The sequence below is a fragment of the Schistocerca nitens genome, chromosome 2, assembly GCF_023898315.1.
Source record: "Schistocerca nitens isolate TAMUIC-IGC-003100 chromosome 2, iqSchNite1.1, whole genome shotgun sequence".
Lineage (NCBI taxonomy): Eukaryota > Metazoa > Arthropoda > Insecta > Orthoptera > Acrididae > Schistocerca > Schistocerca nitens.
In genome coordinates, this window is record NC_064615.1 from 1,028,731,118 (window position 1) to 1,028,744,531 (window position 13,414).

Sequence of the window (13,414 nt, forward strand, 5' to 3'; positions counted from 1 at the left end):
AGGCACGGGACGCAGTCAGCAAATCTCGTGTGACTTGTACCTACAGCAGCCACTTGCCGTTGCAAACTCTTCAGACCAACCTCCGTGACACTTGCTGTTAACACTATGCTTCAGACAGATTGTTGCTGTGTGGGATCCTTTGTTGCGCACTGAGATTATTTTTATTTAACTAGTTATTACGATTGTTCATTGTGTATTGTATGAACAAAAAAATTTCAGGACCGAATTCGCCAGATGTTATCCAGTAGAAGAGTAAGACGTCGCTTCATTGTCCAGGGGACTTGACCAATTATGAGAAATGGATTTGGGCGTTAGTTACGTAAACCTCCAATAGTTGTTCTTGATAACACATCCAATCATTCTGTTACTGTCAAGACGCCTCCTGTGACAAAGCAAAAGGAGCAGATGACTCATTGGTTTCACACAGTAACGTCGAAGTAAGCGATATTGTGCTTACGGAACTAACGTCTCTCTACAATTCAGGCGTACCTAGATGCCAAATCGTCGAACTGGTAGAAACATATTGTGATGCCTGTGTCCAGGGACAGGAAACTATCATTCCAACGTCGGAATTAGGTTAATTATAGATTAACATTGAGGCTAGTAATGACAGTTCTATACGAAATAACGGATTTTGACTTTACTTTGATTCGCAATTTTTTGTGTGTTTGCGATGGCGGACGGTTGGTACAAAATAGAAAGCAGTGAGGCCCCGGTGTAGCGGTATTGTTCATAGTTTTTCTGGTCATAATTTCAGTTAACTCAGGAGTTACTAATTTTCGCCAGAATGGCAGTTTTATGTTGTAAGCGAGCCCTTTGTGCTAAGTTTCAATGGTCCTTCGGGCACGAATATAACGGAGAGGCGCCAGAGAAGCGGCTCTAGCCTTTAGAAGTTATTGGCTGGCAACAGAAGACAACTTGAAACTTTGTAAGCTAATCCAAGCCTTAAACAGTTAGTGATTGTACTTTGCAACTTACGAAAAACTGAATACAAGTCCCGTCGTCGTCAAACGTACAAAAGAAACTGTTCCTCATCCCCTGAAATTAGCAATGTTACCTGTTTACAACAGCACTTGAAACAGTGCCGTGTGCATCTGCACATGAAATAAATAGCACTGCTGTATATTGAAATTACACTTATTTACACAAGGCGGTTTCCTAACAGTAAACGAGAAGTACGAAGTCATAAGGCAATGTGAGTCAAAATGTGCTGAAACTAGAAAAAAGTGGAGAACTCGGTGTGGAGTGCATGTCTCTTTAGAAGAACTTGACGCTCAGTACCACGTGCTGGCAGACATGGAATACAGAACCCACGCTAATAAAATACTGCAAATATTCGGCGAAACATTTGTACGAGGGCTATTCCGAAAGTAAGGCCCGATAGGTCGCGAAATGGAAACCACGGTAAAAATCAAAAATGTTTTATTTGCAACAGTTAGATACACCTTGCAGCTACTTATCTCCATAGTCGCCGACCCGACTTAGACGTGTATCGTAGCGTTGTACCAACTTTCCCATACCCTCGCTATAGAAGGCAGCCGCCAGTGCTCTCCGCCAATTCTCTACGCTGGCCTACGGCTCGTTGTCTTGTGCCGAAATGTTGTCTTCATAACCAGCGGTTCATGTGACCTGAGCTGAAACTCAGAGGGAGACAATTACGGGCTGTATTGTGGGTAATCTCACATTTCCATTTGAAAACGATGCAGGAGCATCTTCATTGCCCCTGCAGAATGCGGCTGAGAATTGTCTTGAAGACGAAACAGCACGACAGTTATGTAATGTTAGCTGCATAGCTTCAGGGGAAATTTCTCACCAGGCCCCCGTACTTGGCGGCAGACACTATTTTCTAGACATCTTTACGCACTCACTGCGAGCTCAGAAATGAGAAGAGCGACGTGATGCTAACTGGGGTTATACTAGAGACACTACCCAACACATCTGTGCAAAGCTTTATCGGATTTTCATAGTCGTTTCCATTTCGTGACCGATCGGACCTTACTTTCGGAATAGCCCTCGTACATTGTACGATCAGACAACTACTTCCTGAACACATGCGTGGCGAGAAATCATTGACCGTCCGTTAAATATGATTATTTGTTGAACTTGAAGCTTTCGTTACATTTGTACAGATTTTTTATTACTGAAGCCTTACACATCCCGGTTACAGGTTCTCAGCCCTCACTTCAGGCGCAGCTAAAATCAGCACAAGGCGCACAAGTCCAAGTTAAATTAAAAGGTAGCATACAGCCGTGAATGATTCATAAGAGCCACCTCTCAAACTAAGCAACCTGCCAAAAACTGTACAAATATGCACAATTATCTTTGCCATGGAAAGTAGAACCCTCTGTACAGTCAGCCTTTCCCTCGAATCGCGTGGTTTCAAGTAACTCCCATAGCGAAAGCTTTGTCTCACCCAAGTTCTTCTGCCAAGACGCATTTTTGCTGGCTGCTATGGCCAGCCTCCAGACCACATTGTCCTTCCGTTCAGGAGCTAAATTGAGATAGTTTAACTGACTGCTACAGCCACCAGAAGGTCGATAAATGATTTATACTTACTTCGAGGAACAGTTAATAATCCTACTGCTCGCTTGTTGCAACAATAATGTCTGCAAGAAATTACGACGTCAACTCTGGACTACCAACCAGTCCATGTGCCATCATTAGAATATATCTCCATCGTTCGCCCTGAGTTACATGTTTTATGTCTTCACTAGCTGACAAACCCGGGGTTGACCGGGTATTCATTCTGCCAGTTTTGTATTACAATTGGAAAAAAAATGAAATGTACAGTATTTGTGGTGTGATATCGAAAAAATTTCATTTCCATGTATTCTGAAAACACCTTTGAAATTATGGAACAATCGCACAAAGAAATATGTTTAATGTACATATGTATGAGGACAGCTGCTTTGCGTGTCTACAACGCAGTTTTGTAGACGTCTGTGGCAACCCCTCTTCACAGCTTTATAGACGGCCATTGTTTTCGCCTACAGCGGTTTGCGCTTCCAAGTTAAGAACTGAAAAGCGCTTCCCGGTGTGAGGGATTCCCTTAAGTTGACTCGCCCACGATAGTGTCTACGTAGTAAAGAATAAATTTATTAAAACGTCATCCGTGCATATTTTCACGCGTCTTAATTTTTATGACGTCCTGTCTCCAGAACTATTTGTACTACCATGATGTAATTTTGTTGATGCATTTAACGGCGTATGTGAATACTGTCTGCGAAATTTATTGCGTGTAGAGTTAGTAGGACAGAAGTAATAAATTTAAACGTCATGCATGACGCGGCAGGTTTCACTCATCTTGTTGTTTAGAACGTCATATCTCCTAAACTGTGGTAGGTAGTTGGTTCTTACCACTAAAGCGATTATTGCCTGACACTAAAGGGCATGTGTACGAAGTTTGGTTGAAATCGGTCCATTGGTGTAGGAGGAGATGTGAAGATGAAGAAGATGTTTGGTTTGTGGGGCGCTCAACTGCGCAGTCATCACCGCCCGTAGAAAGTCCCAATTTTTACACTTTTTACACAAGCCAATCTAGCCACTATCACGAATGATGAGGATGATGAAAAGATGAGGAAACACAAACACCCAGTCTCCGGGCAGAGAAAATCCCCAACCCGGCCAGAAATCGAACCCGGGACCCCGTGTTCCAGAGGCAGCAATGTTAGCCACTAGATGACGAGCTGCGGACGGGAGTAGATGTGGAACACACACACACACACACACACACACACACACACACACAAAAGCACAACATACGTTTTTATTATACGCTACTGGCCATTAAAATTGCTACACCAAGAAGAACTGCAGATGATAAAGGGGTATTCATTGGACAAATATATTATACTAGAACTGACATGTGACTACATTTTGACGCAATTTGGATGCATAGATCCTGAGAAATCAGTATCCAGAACAACCACCTCTGCCCGTAATAACAGCCTTGATATGCCTGGGCATTGAGTCAAACAGAGCTTGGATGGCGTGTACAGGTACAGCTGCCCATGCAGCTTCAACACGATACCACAGTTAATCAAGAGTGGCGTATTGTCACGAGCCAGTTGCTCGGCCACCATTGACCAGACGTTTTCAATTGGTGAGAGATCTGGAGAATGTGCTGGCCAGGGCAGCAGTCGAACATTTTCTGTATCCAGAAAGCACAAATCGGTGGGTTCAGGAGGGTAAAAAGGAACGCCGTGCTGGATCCCAACGCCCTCGTATCACTAGCAGTCGAGATGAGAGGCATCTTATCCACATGGCTGTAACGGTTCGTGCAGCCACGTCTCCATCCCTGAGTCAACAGATGGGGACGTTTGCAAGACAACAGCCATCTGCACGAACAATTCGACGACGTTTGCAGGAGCATGGACTATCAGCTCGGAGACCATGGCTGCGGTTACCCTTGACGCTGCATCACAGACAGGAGCGCCTGCGATGGTCTACTCAACGACGAACCTGGGTGCACGAATGGCAAAACGTCATTTTTTCGGATGAATCCAGGTTCTGTTTACAGCATCATAATGGTCGCATCCGTGTTTGGTGACATCGCAGTGAAAGCACATTGGAAGCGTGTATTCGTCATCGCCATACTGGCATATCACCCGGCGTGATGGTATGGGGTGCCATTGGTTACACGTCTCGGTCACCTCGTGTTCGCACTGACGGCACTTTGAACAGTGGACGTTACATTTCAGATGTGTTACGACCCGTGGCTCTACCCTTCATTCGATCCCTGCGAAACCCTACATTTCAGCAGGATAATGCACGACCACATGTTGCAGGTCCTGTACGGGCCTTTCTGGATACAGAAAATGTCGACTGCTGCCCTGGCCAGCACATTCTCCAGATCTCTCATCAATTGAAAACGTCTGGTCAATGGTGGCCGAGCAACTGGCTCGTGACAATACGCCACTCTTGATTAACTGTGGTATCGTGTTGAAGCTGCATGGGCAGCTGTACCTGTACACGCCATCCAAGCTCTGTTTGACTCAATGCCCAGGCATATCAAGGCCGTTATTACGGGCAGAGGTGTTTGTTCTGGATACTGATTTCTCAGGATCTGTGCACCCAAATTGCGTGAAAATGTAATCACATATCAGTTCTAGTATAATATATTTGTCCAATAAATACCCGTTTATCATGTGCATTTCTTTTTGGTGTAGCAATTTTAATGGCCAGTAGTGTAGTATGAAAGGGAACTACATGGATATGGAACCAGCCATAATTATACATGTGAGCAGCAGTTACAGATGCTAATAATTGACATTGTAGTTTTGTATAGAAACAAAATATACTAATAACCACAAGTTTAGGCATTTCATGCAGCGAAGAGAGGAATAAAAAATCAAATAATAAATTACATTTATTCCACATTAAAAGTTAGAAATTTGTTTGAAATGATTTTTTTCCTTGAAATGAGGAATACATAATTCAAACGAGTATATAAGTCGCCAGTAACTAGCCAACAAAATTTTGTTGCCAGACTTCTAGCTGCCATTTCCAAAGCAGAAGTATAAAATCTCACCTTGACCTCCTTCTGAAATTTGTAGATAAAACGGTGACATCACTTTGATTTCTTGAGCCTCTGTTGTTTATTTAGTACAGCTGCTTTTGCGGTTTCTGTTTCTGCTGCCTTTTCATCAGAATAAACGCAACACAAGCTCCCAAGCAAAGGAGGAGAGTCATAGCAGACTGCTTCTGCAATTACGCAACGTGTGTATACGAGAACGCCCATTTTTGTGCATGTCCTTTTATAGCCGAGTGTCTACGATTGCACACGACAAAATAGGCGTCTTGCGGACGTAGCTTTAGGGTGCTGTCACCTGGCTGTTCGTGGCATGAGACAGCGATGATGAATCAAACAAACAGATCCTAAACCGGTCTATTTAACCTGCAGCATCGCTGCTGGCCCTGCTGCTCGCTACATCCTCACTAGGCGATGACGTCCCGCTGGATTGTGTATGTACTGAAGCTTGAGCCTTGAGCCGGGACTGGCTGCTTCAGGGTCACTCGAGCAGTGCTGCGTTTGACGCGGCATGTGGACAGCTGTAGGGTAACTACTCCCTGCGGGCAGCGAGTAGCGTAAGGCGACAACGCTATCGGCTAGGAGTCAGGTGCGGTGTACTAGGAGCGAGCTGCGATGTGCGACCAGCGAGGATGCAGCATAAACGCACCTTCAGGTTAATCAGAGACTGTGGCGAAGACAAGGCATCCGACAGCAAGATGAAATAAGATAACAGCGGGTACCATACAAAAGGATGAAAGCTAGAGAAGACAGGGAGATTCAATTGATAACTCAGTACATCAAAACTGAAATATTGCTGAAAATATGGAAGGAAAACATCAGCTTGTACATACACAGATAATAATTCTCAACTGTCATAAGAATTCACGTCTTATCATACCATGCAAACGTACGCAATTATTGTGCATTTCAGGTCCGTATGACACAAATCTGCCAGTTTGATTTTTTATGCTATATGCGTTTCATATTGTGCACACGTTTCATTTCTTCCTAGCGCCGAGTTCCGATTTTTAAGGTTTCGATAACTTCTCGTCAGATACACTGTGTGAGCTTCCTAGACGTATAAGTTCATACATTTCTTGTACTCCTTATTCAACGATGTTGACATTCTGGTTAACCTCATTAGTAGAATTCTTTCACTTCTCCAGTTGTGATTGATACTTTACGGTTCCCATTCATTCTACTGTTTGTGAGCTTCGTATTATCTTTATTTAAGCTTAATCCGAATGCTATTTCTACCTGTGGTTGCTCTACAACTTTCTCCCTAGTGGTCAATATAACGGTGCAGTATCAATGTCTATCGCTGTGCTCCCTCCTGCTTAATGATGGAATACTAAGAAGATTATAGGAATGGATACACCCTACGTGATACGTTTATTCTGCTACATCGTGATTTTCTAGCAGTAACAGCGCTCTAGTAGAAGTTGCTTAGTTCAGGACAATATGTTCTGTGTTCATCCCGTAGTGGGCATTGGTTCCTTCTGCTCCTCTCAACAAGTTACATAAAACTTATGAACTGTAAATATTTCTTACTACCATCGTAACGTGAATTTGTGGTTTCATGTTTTACAGTCGATTGCTGCTAGGAATGTGAAGGCGTAGCTAATGTAATCAAGATATTTTCAAGTTATTTGAGTGAGCAATTCTCGTTATGAGTAAACGATATTAGGAAGTGAAAACACGGAAGGGTAAGTAACAATTTTCTTTCCTTGTATGAAACTGTCAAGTAAAAATTAAAGCCTATTAACAACATCTAACTGACTAATAGTGAGTAGCACGTATGAACACCTCTGAACCATTTACGATATCTGTTTGCAGTCATCACACATTCATATAACTGACTCGCCTCGATGGGCGATGGGTAGCGTTCTCGCTTCCCGCGCCCGGGTACCCGGGTTCGATTCCCGGCGGGGTCAGGGATTTTCTCTGCCTCGTGATGACTGGGTGTTGTGTGATGTCCTTAGGTTAGTTAGGTTTAAGTAGTTCTAAGTTCTAGGGGACTGATGACCATAGATGTTAAGTCCCATAGTGCTCATAGCCATTTGAACCATTTTTGATGGGCGATGAATCAACCACCTACAGTGTGGATGCACAGTTACGTTCGACCTCCTGCGGGTCTGTCAAAGTAGCGTGCGTGGACGACGTGGACGGGAACTGCAGGGAGGTGGCGCTAGGCAGGAGCAAGGCTCGGCCGGGACGCGTGCTGAGATCGTCCGCGCAGTTACTAGGCGCAAACTGAGACGCATTTGGCCAGCCCTCTGCCTCCTCTGGTGGCTAACCTCTTTATGGAGGATTTTGAGGAGAGAGCACTTGAATCAGCGGTTTGTAAACCAACTGTTTTTTGGAGATGCGTCGAAGATACTTTCATAGTGCGGCCCCACGGAGAAGAAAAGTTTGTAAGAGGTACCCTGAATAAGGAATTTATTACTAGCGCGCTCGAGCAGATGTAACTTCGATGGATTGCTCACGCGCTGCCTGCGATATGTAAGCTACAATAGAATCGCAGACCAGAGAGAAGTGTCGGCTGCAGTAGGAGCAGTGTCCGCTGCACAAGTAGGTCTAGTAGCTGGCAGTCGGGTGGTTGGGCCGGTCGTGGATAGCGATCCTTCTGACCTAATTACCACCAGTTACTGCGATATCCTTATCTCCTGTCCATTCTCATGATCATGGAGCACTCTATTTGGTTTTTGCACTAATTCTACGTTGATGTAAGGTTATGGATTCAATAAGAATGTGGTGTTGACATATCAAGCTGTCCACCACCTTGAACGACGGAGATGTTATTATGGACATACTGTTTGGTGTACCTAATGTACTACCAAAATGATATCATACAATATTAATACAACATTTCAGTGTCTTAGGTACACTGATTAATACTTCAGGGAAGAGAACTTCAGATTTTCTCACTTGGTGTTGTGCTTCTGTAGAAAGATATGGACTTTTAGTGCAGTTACGTGCAACCCACTGTGCTACAACCATGATGCTATCCTTCCCATTCTTTTCCCAGTTCTTATAAAAATGCTAAAGAGTTTTACAGTGCGTGTGCACTTTATTTCACTTCTTAATATGTTTAATTCTTGTAAAAATACTAAAGACTTTTACAGTGCATTGTCACTTTATTTCATTTCTTAATGTGATCAGTTCATGTAAAAATGCTAAAGACTTATACAGTGCGTATGCACATTATTTCATTTCTCAATATGTTCAAATTCTTGTAAAAATGGTAGACTTTTACTGTACATGTGCACTTTATTTCATTTCTCAATGTGTTTAAATTCGTGTAAAATGCTAAAGACTTATACAGTGCGTCTGCACTTTATTTCATTTCTCAATGTCTTTAAATTCTTGTAAATTTTCCAGTTTATCTTCACAGTCAATTATTGAAAGGTTATATACGAGTCATAATTTTATTGAGAGGTTAGTCACATTTTTATTGCGAGGTTACGGAATTTTAACTGTTGGATGGAGTTTTTTTATCATCTTAACTTCATCCATGAGAATATTCAATTTACTATTGAGCTAGAGAAAGATGGCTGCCTTCCATTCCTATATGTTTTGGTAAAACGGAAGAGTGACGGCTCGGTGGAGACTCTGTTTATCGTAAGCCCATTCAAATTGATTTGTACTTGCACTCTTCAAGTTGCCATCACCCATCCCAGACCATGACTGTACTTAAACCCTTGTGCACAGCCCACATACGGTGTCGGATGCAGAGAATTTGCGTAAGGAACTTGCACATTTAAGGACGGTGTTCAGAGACAATGGATACTCGACCCTCTCGCTTCCCGCGCCCGGGTTCCCGGGTTCGATTCCCGGCGGGGTCAGGGATTTTCTCTGCCTCGTGATGTCTGGGTGTTGTGTGATGTCCTTAGGTTAGTTAGGTTTAAGTAGTTCTAAGTTCTAGGGGAGAACGCGCCAGCCATGTCCTTAGCTTTTCTTCCCTTCGTTGGAAATATCTCCTTCAAGATAGAGAGGATTCTTAATAATTTTCATGTGAAATTGGTTTTTCGTCCTCCTTCTCAGATTTCGGATTTGGTGGTATCGGTGAGGAACGATTTGTCACTGCGGAAGGCGAGAATTTACAAAATACCGTGTCAATGTGGTACAGTCTACATAGGACAGACAACGCGTACAGTGGAAGAGCAAGCGTTGCACAGAACATCAACGTTGCACTCGCCTACTGCAATAGGAAATCTGTAGCTGCGGCACATTGTATTTCTAACGAACATTCAAAGAAGTACGACAAAACTTCGATTTTGGCCACATCAACAACTTTTTAGACTCCATTATCAAAGAATCCTTTGCAATATGCATTGCGGGAAATCTAACGAACCGCGACAGTGGTTACCAATTGAATAACGCATCGAGTCCCGTCATCTCCGAAATTTGCTCGAGACGAAGACGCCAGAAGACTTTGATAGTGGCGGCCAGCGACAATACCGACGACAGCTGATCAGTTCCACCAGCGAGGGGGCTGTCGCTGGGCGGTGTGGCCCTTCTGTCTCCGCGACTGCAACGCATGCGTGGCAGTACTATCAGCGAACTATATAAGACTGAGCGGAGAACGTCTTCGTCAGTCCTCGTTCGACTCACCTGGAGATGGCTGGCAGTTGTGCAGCCGCAATATTGTGCAATGAACTTTACGACGACCGACTGCAAGCCCGAAATCTTTTTGAACAGTTGATTCGCCAGGAAAATTTCAAATTTTAAAAAGGCAGATCCACTTTCATGACTTCCTCTCACAAAGCACACTTGGCTAACATTCGCATTCCTGTCGCGAGCATTATTCTCAGCTGCTGACCATTGTGTTGTCCCACGTACCAATTGTTTACTTCTATCAATAACAACTATTTTATTCGCGATCAGATATTGTCAGTTTGGCAAGGCTTAGGTGAGCAACCAGCATCAGGGATGTGCGTGTCATTCCGCCTGAAGGGTACTTTCGTCATTACTTTGATATTGCCTAGATGAAGAAAAGTAATAAAATCCTTTGGTAAGTTTCCATTTCAGTCGCTCAGTGTTAAAAATACAGTGGGTTATAGGATTCAACCAAAATTACAACAGAATTGGCGATTTATGTTTGTGTGAACTGTTAACCGTTTTTCATTCGAAGAAGAATCACGATTTACGAGTACCGGCCACATTTCTCTTGTTGACAGGTTTGATAGTACTGCTTTTGCCAAAACACTGTAAAATTTTCACGAACTCTTTTTTGCAGCAGCTATTGTGACAGAATTCTGAAACAGAGTGTCTCATTAAACAAGTAAATGGCGACCAGAGAGCTCAATAGCTTACGAAAAACCTCATTGTGTCGGTTTGTGGTAACATAAGAGAAGAAATTTCATGTCTATTTTCATACTAGTCTCTTGTCTCACTAGCTGTCGATAACTCTTAAAGAGTTACAGTCACTGGAATGAAAAAAATTAAATAGATAGTACTTCTGATATATCGTCGTAGATAAGAAAGTTCCGTGTGTTTACAAACTGGCAAAGTACTTTCCCCCTTGTGTACCATCACTCGTCAAAATCTCGTTTCGATGTCTCGAGCGGTTTAGAAGGTGTGATGGATGTAATAATATTTCATTCCCGTGGGCGTGAGATCGGGATTGAATGCGCTACATAGGATCCATTTTCTTGAGATCGAGGACAGATAGAGACCTACTCCCAAGTCTAAACAAAAATTCAATATGTCAGCTAAATTTCATACGCAGCAACATATGGTGTAATACGCACCAAGCGCAAAATAATAGCGACCCCTAATTTTCGTTACAAACTTTTTGAGTTTTGCGTAGTGTCTTACTAAAATGTGTACATCACAATAATGGCTCTGAGCATCTGCTGAGGTCATCAGTCCCCTAGAACTTAGAACTATTTAAACCTAATTAACCTAAGGACATCACACACATCCATGTCCGTGGCAGGATTCGAACCTGCGACCGTTGCGGTTGCGCGGTTCCAGACTGTAGCGCCTAGAACCGCTCGGCCACTCAGGCCGGCTGCATCGCAATAAGCAAGACCATTAGCGAGATGATGGGCACTTCGCCACGAAGCTGACGCTACAAGTAAGGCGAAAATCAAGTATTTGCAGTGAATAGTTTCTGTAAAATCGTTTGAGAAAGCAGGTAGCACGCGCTTCGGTTCTTTCAGCGCAGAGCGTCGCCAGTCGGCGCGTGCGAAGTTTGGTGTACGCGTCGCAATATGCGCTGGACCAGCGCGACATGGGCGGAACGTGCGCGCCGCGCTGTAGTGCCGTGTCACGTCACACGTGCTATACGCGCCTCAATTTGCGCCTAGCCGCAGTAAACACTTGTGTGTTAATGGCGCGTGGTTAACGCTTCTGCCTAGTAAGCACGAGATCCTATGTTCGAATTCTAGTCTACCACAGATTTTCACTCCATACCGCCAATTCCACATAAAGTACCGATACTTAAACTCGAGTCTCATTTGAAATAGGCACCCCACTCATACAATTATAGTCGGTGGTGACTTCAGTATACCCTCGATATGCTGGAAAAATTATGCATTTGAAGCCGACGGCAGCCATAAAAACGTCATCCGAAATTGTACTGAATGCTTTCTCAGAGAATTATATTGGCCAATTAGTTCATGAGCCCACTCGAAGCGTAAATGGTTGCGAAAGCATATGTGACCTCTTAGCAACAAATAATCCTGGACAAATGTGGAGCATCATGACAAATACAGGGATTAGCGACCACAAGGAAGTTGCTGTTAGGTTGAATACTGTAACACCCACAATCATAAAAAAACGCGAAGCACATCTACTTAAAAAAGCTGATAAAAATGCTCTTAACGCCATTTTAAGAGACAGTCTCCACTCCTTCCGATCTGATCACGTAAGCGTAAGAGAGATGTGGAATGATTTCAAAGAAACATTATCGATGGCAATTGAGAGATGTATACCACATAAATTAATAAGTGATGGTACTGATCCCCCATGGTACACAAAACGGGTCAGATCGCTGTTGCAGAAGAAACGAAAAAAGCATGCCAAATTTAAAATAACGCAAAATCCCCAGGATTGGCAAAGTTTTGCAGAAGTTCGAAATACAGCGCGTACTTCAACGCGAGATGACTAATAATTTCGACAACAAATCTCTGTCTCGGAATCTGGCAGAACACCGAAAGAGATTCTGGTCATACATAAAGCACATCAGTCGCAAGGCGCAATCAATACAGTCACTGCAAGATAACGACGGTGAAGTCACTGATGACAGTGCCACTAAAGCAGAGTTATTAAACACGGTTTTCCGAAACTCCTTCATCAGAGAAGACGAAGTAAATATTCCTCAATTCCAACCAAGAACTGCTGCCAAGATGAGAAACATAGAAGTACGTAGATATCCTCAGTGTAGCAAAGAAGCTTAAATCACTTAATAAAGGCAAGGCCTCCGGTCCAGATTGTATATCAGTCAGGTTCCTTTCAGAGTAGCTGATACAATAGCTCCATATTTAGCAGTCATATACAGCCGCTCACTCACAGAAAGTTCCCTGCCTAAAGACTGGAAAACTACTCAAGTCACACCAATACACAAAAAGGGAAATAGGAGTAATCCCCTGAATTACGGGCCCATATCACTGACGTCGATTTGCAGTTGGTTTTTGGAACATATACTATGTTCAAACATTATGAAGTAGCTCGAAGAGACTATTTGCACATAGCAAGGATTCAGGAAGTATCGTTCTTGTGAAACACAACTAGCTCTTTATACTCATAAAGTAATTAGTGCTGATGTCAAATTGATTCCATATTTTTAGATTTCCAGATGGCTTTCAACACCGTTCCACACAAGCGTCTTCTAACCAAACTGCATGCTGTGTAATATCACCTCAGTTGTGTGACTGTATTCGTGGTTTCCTGTAA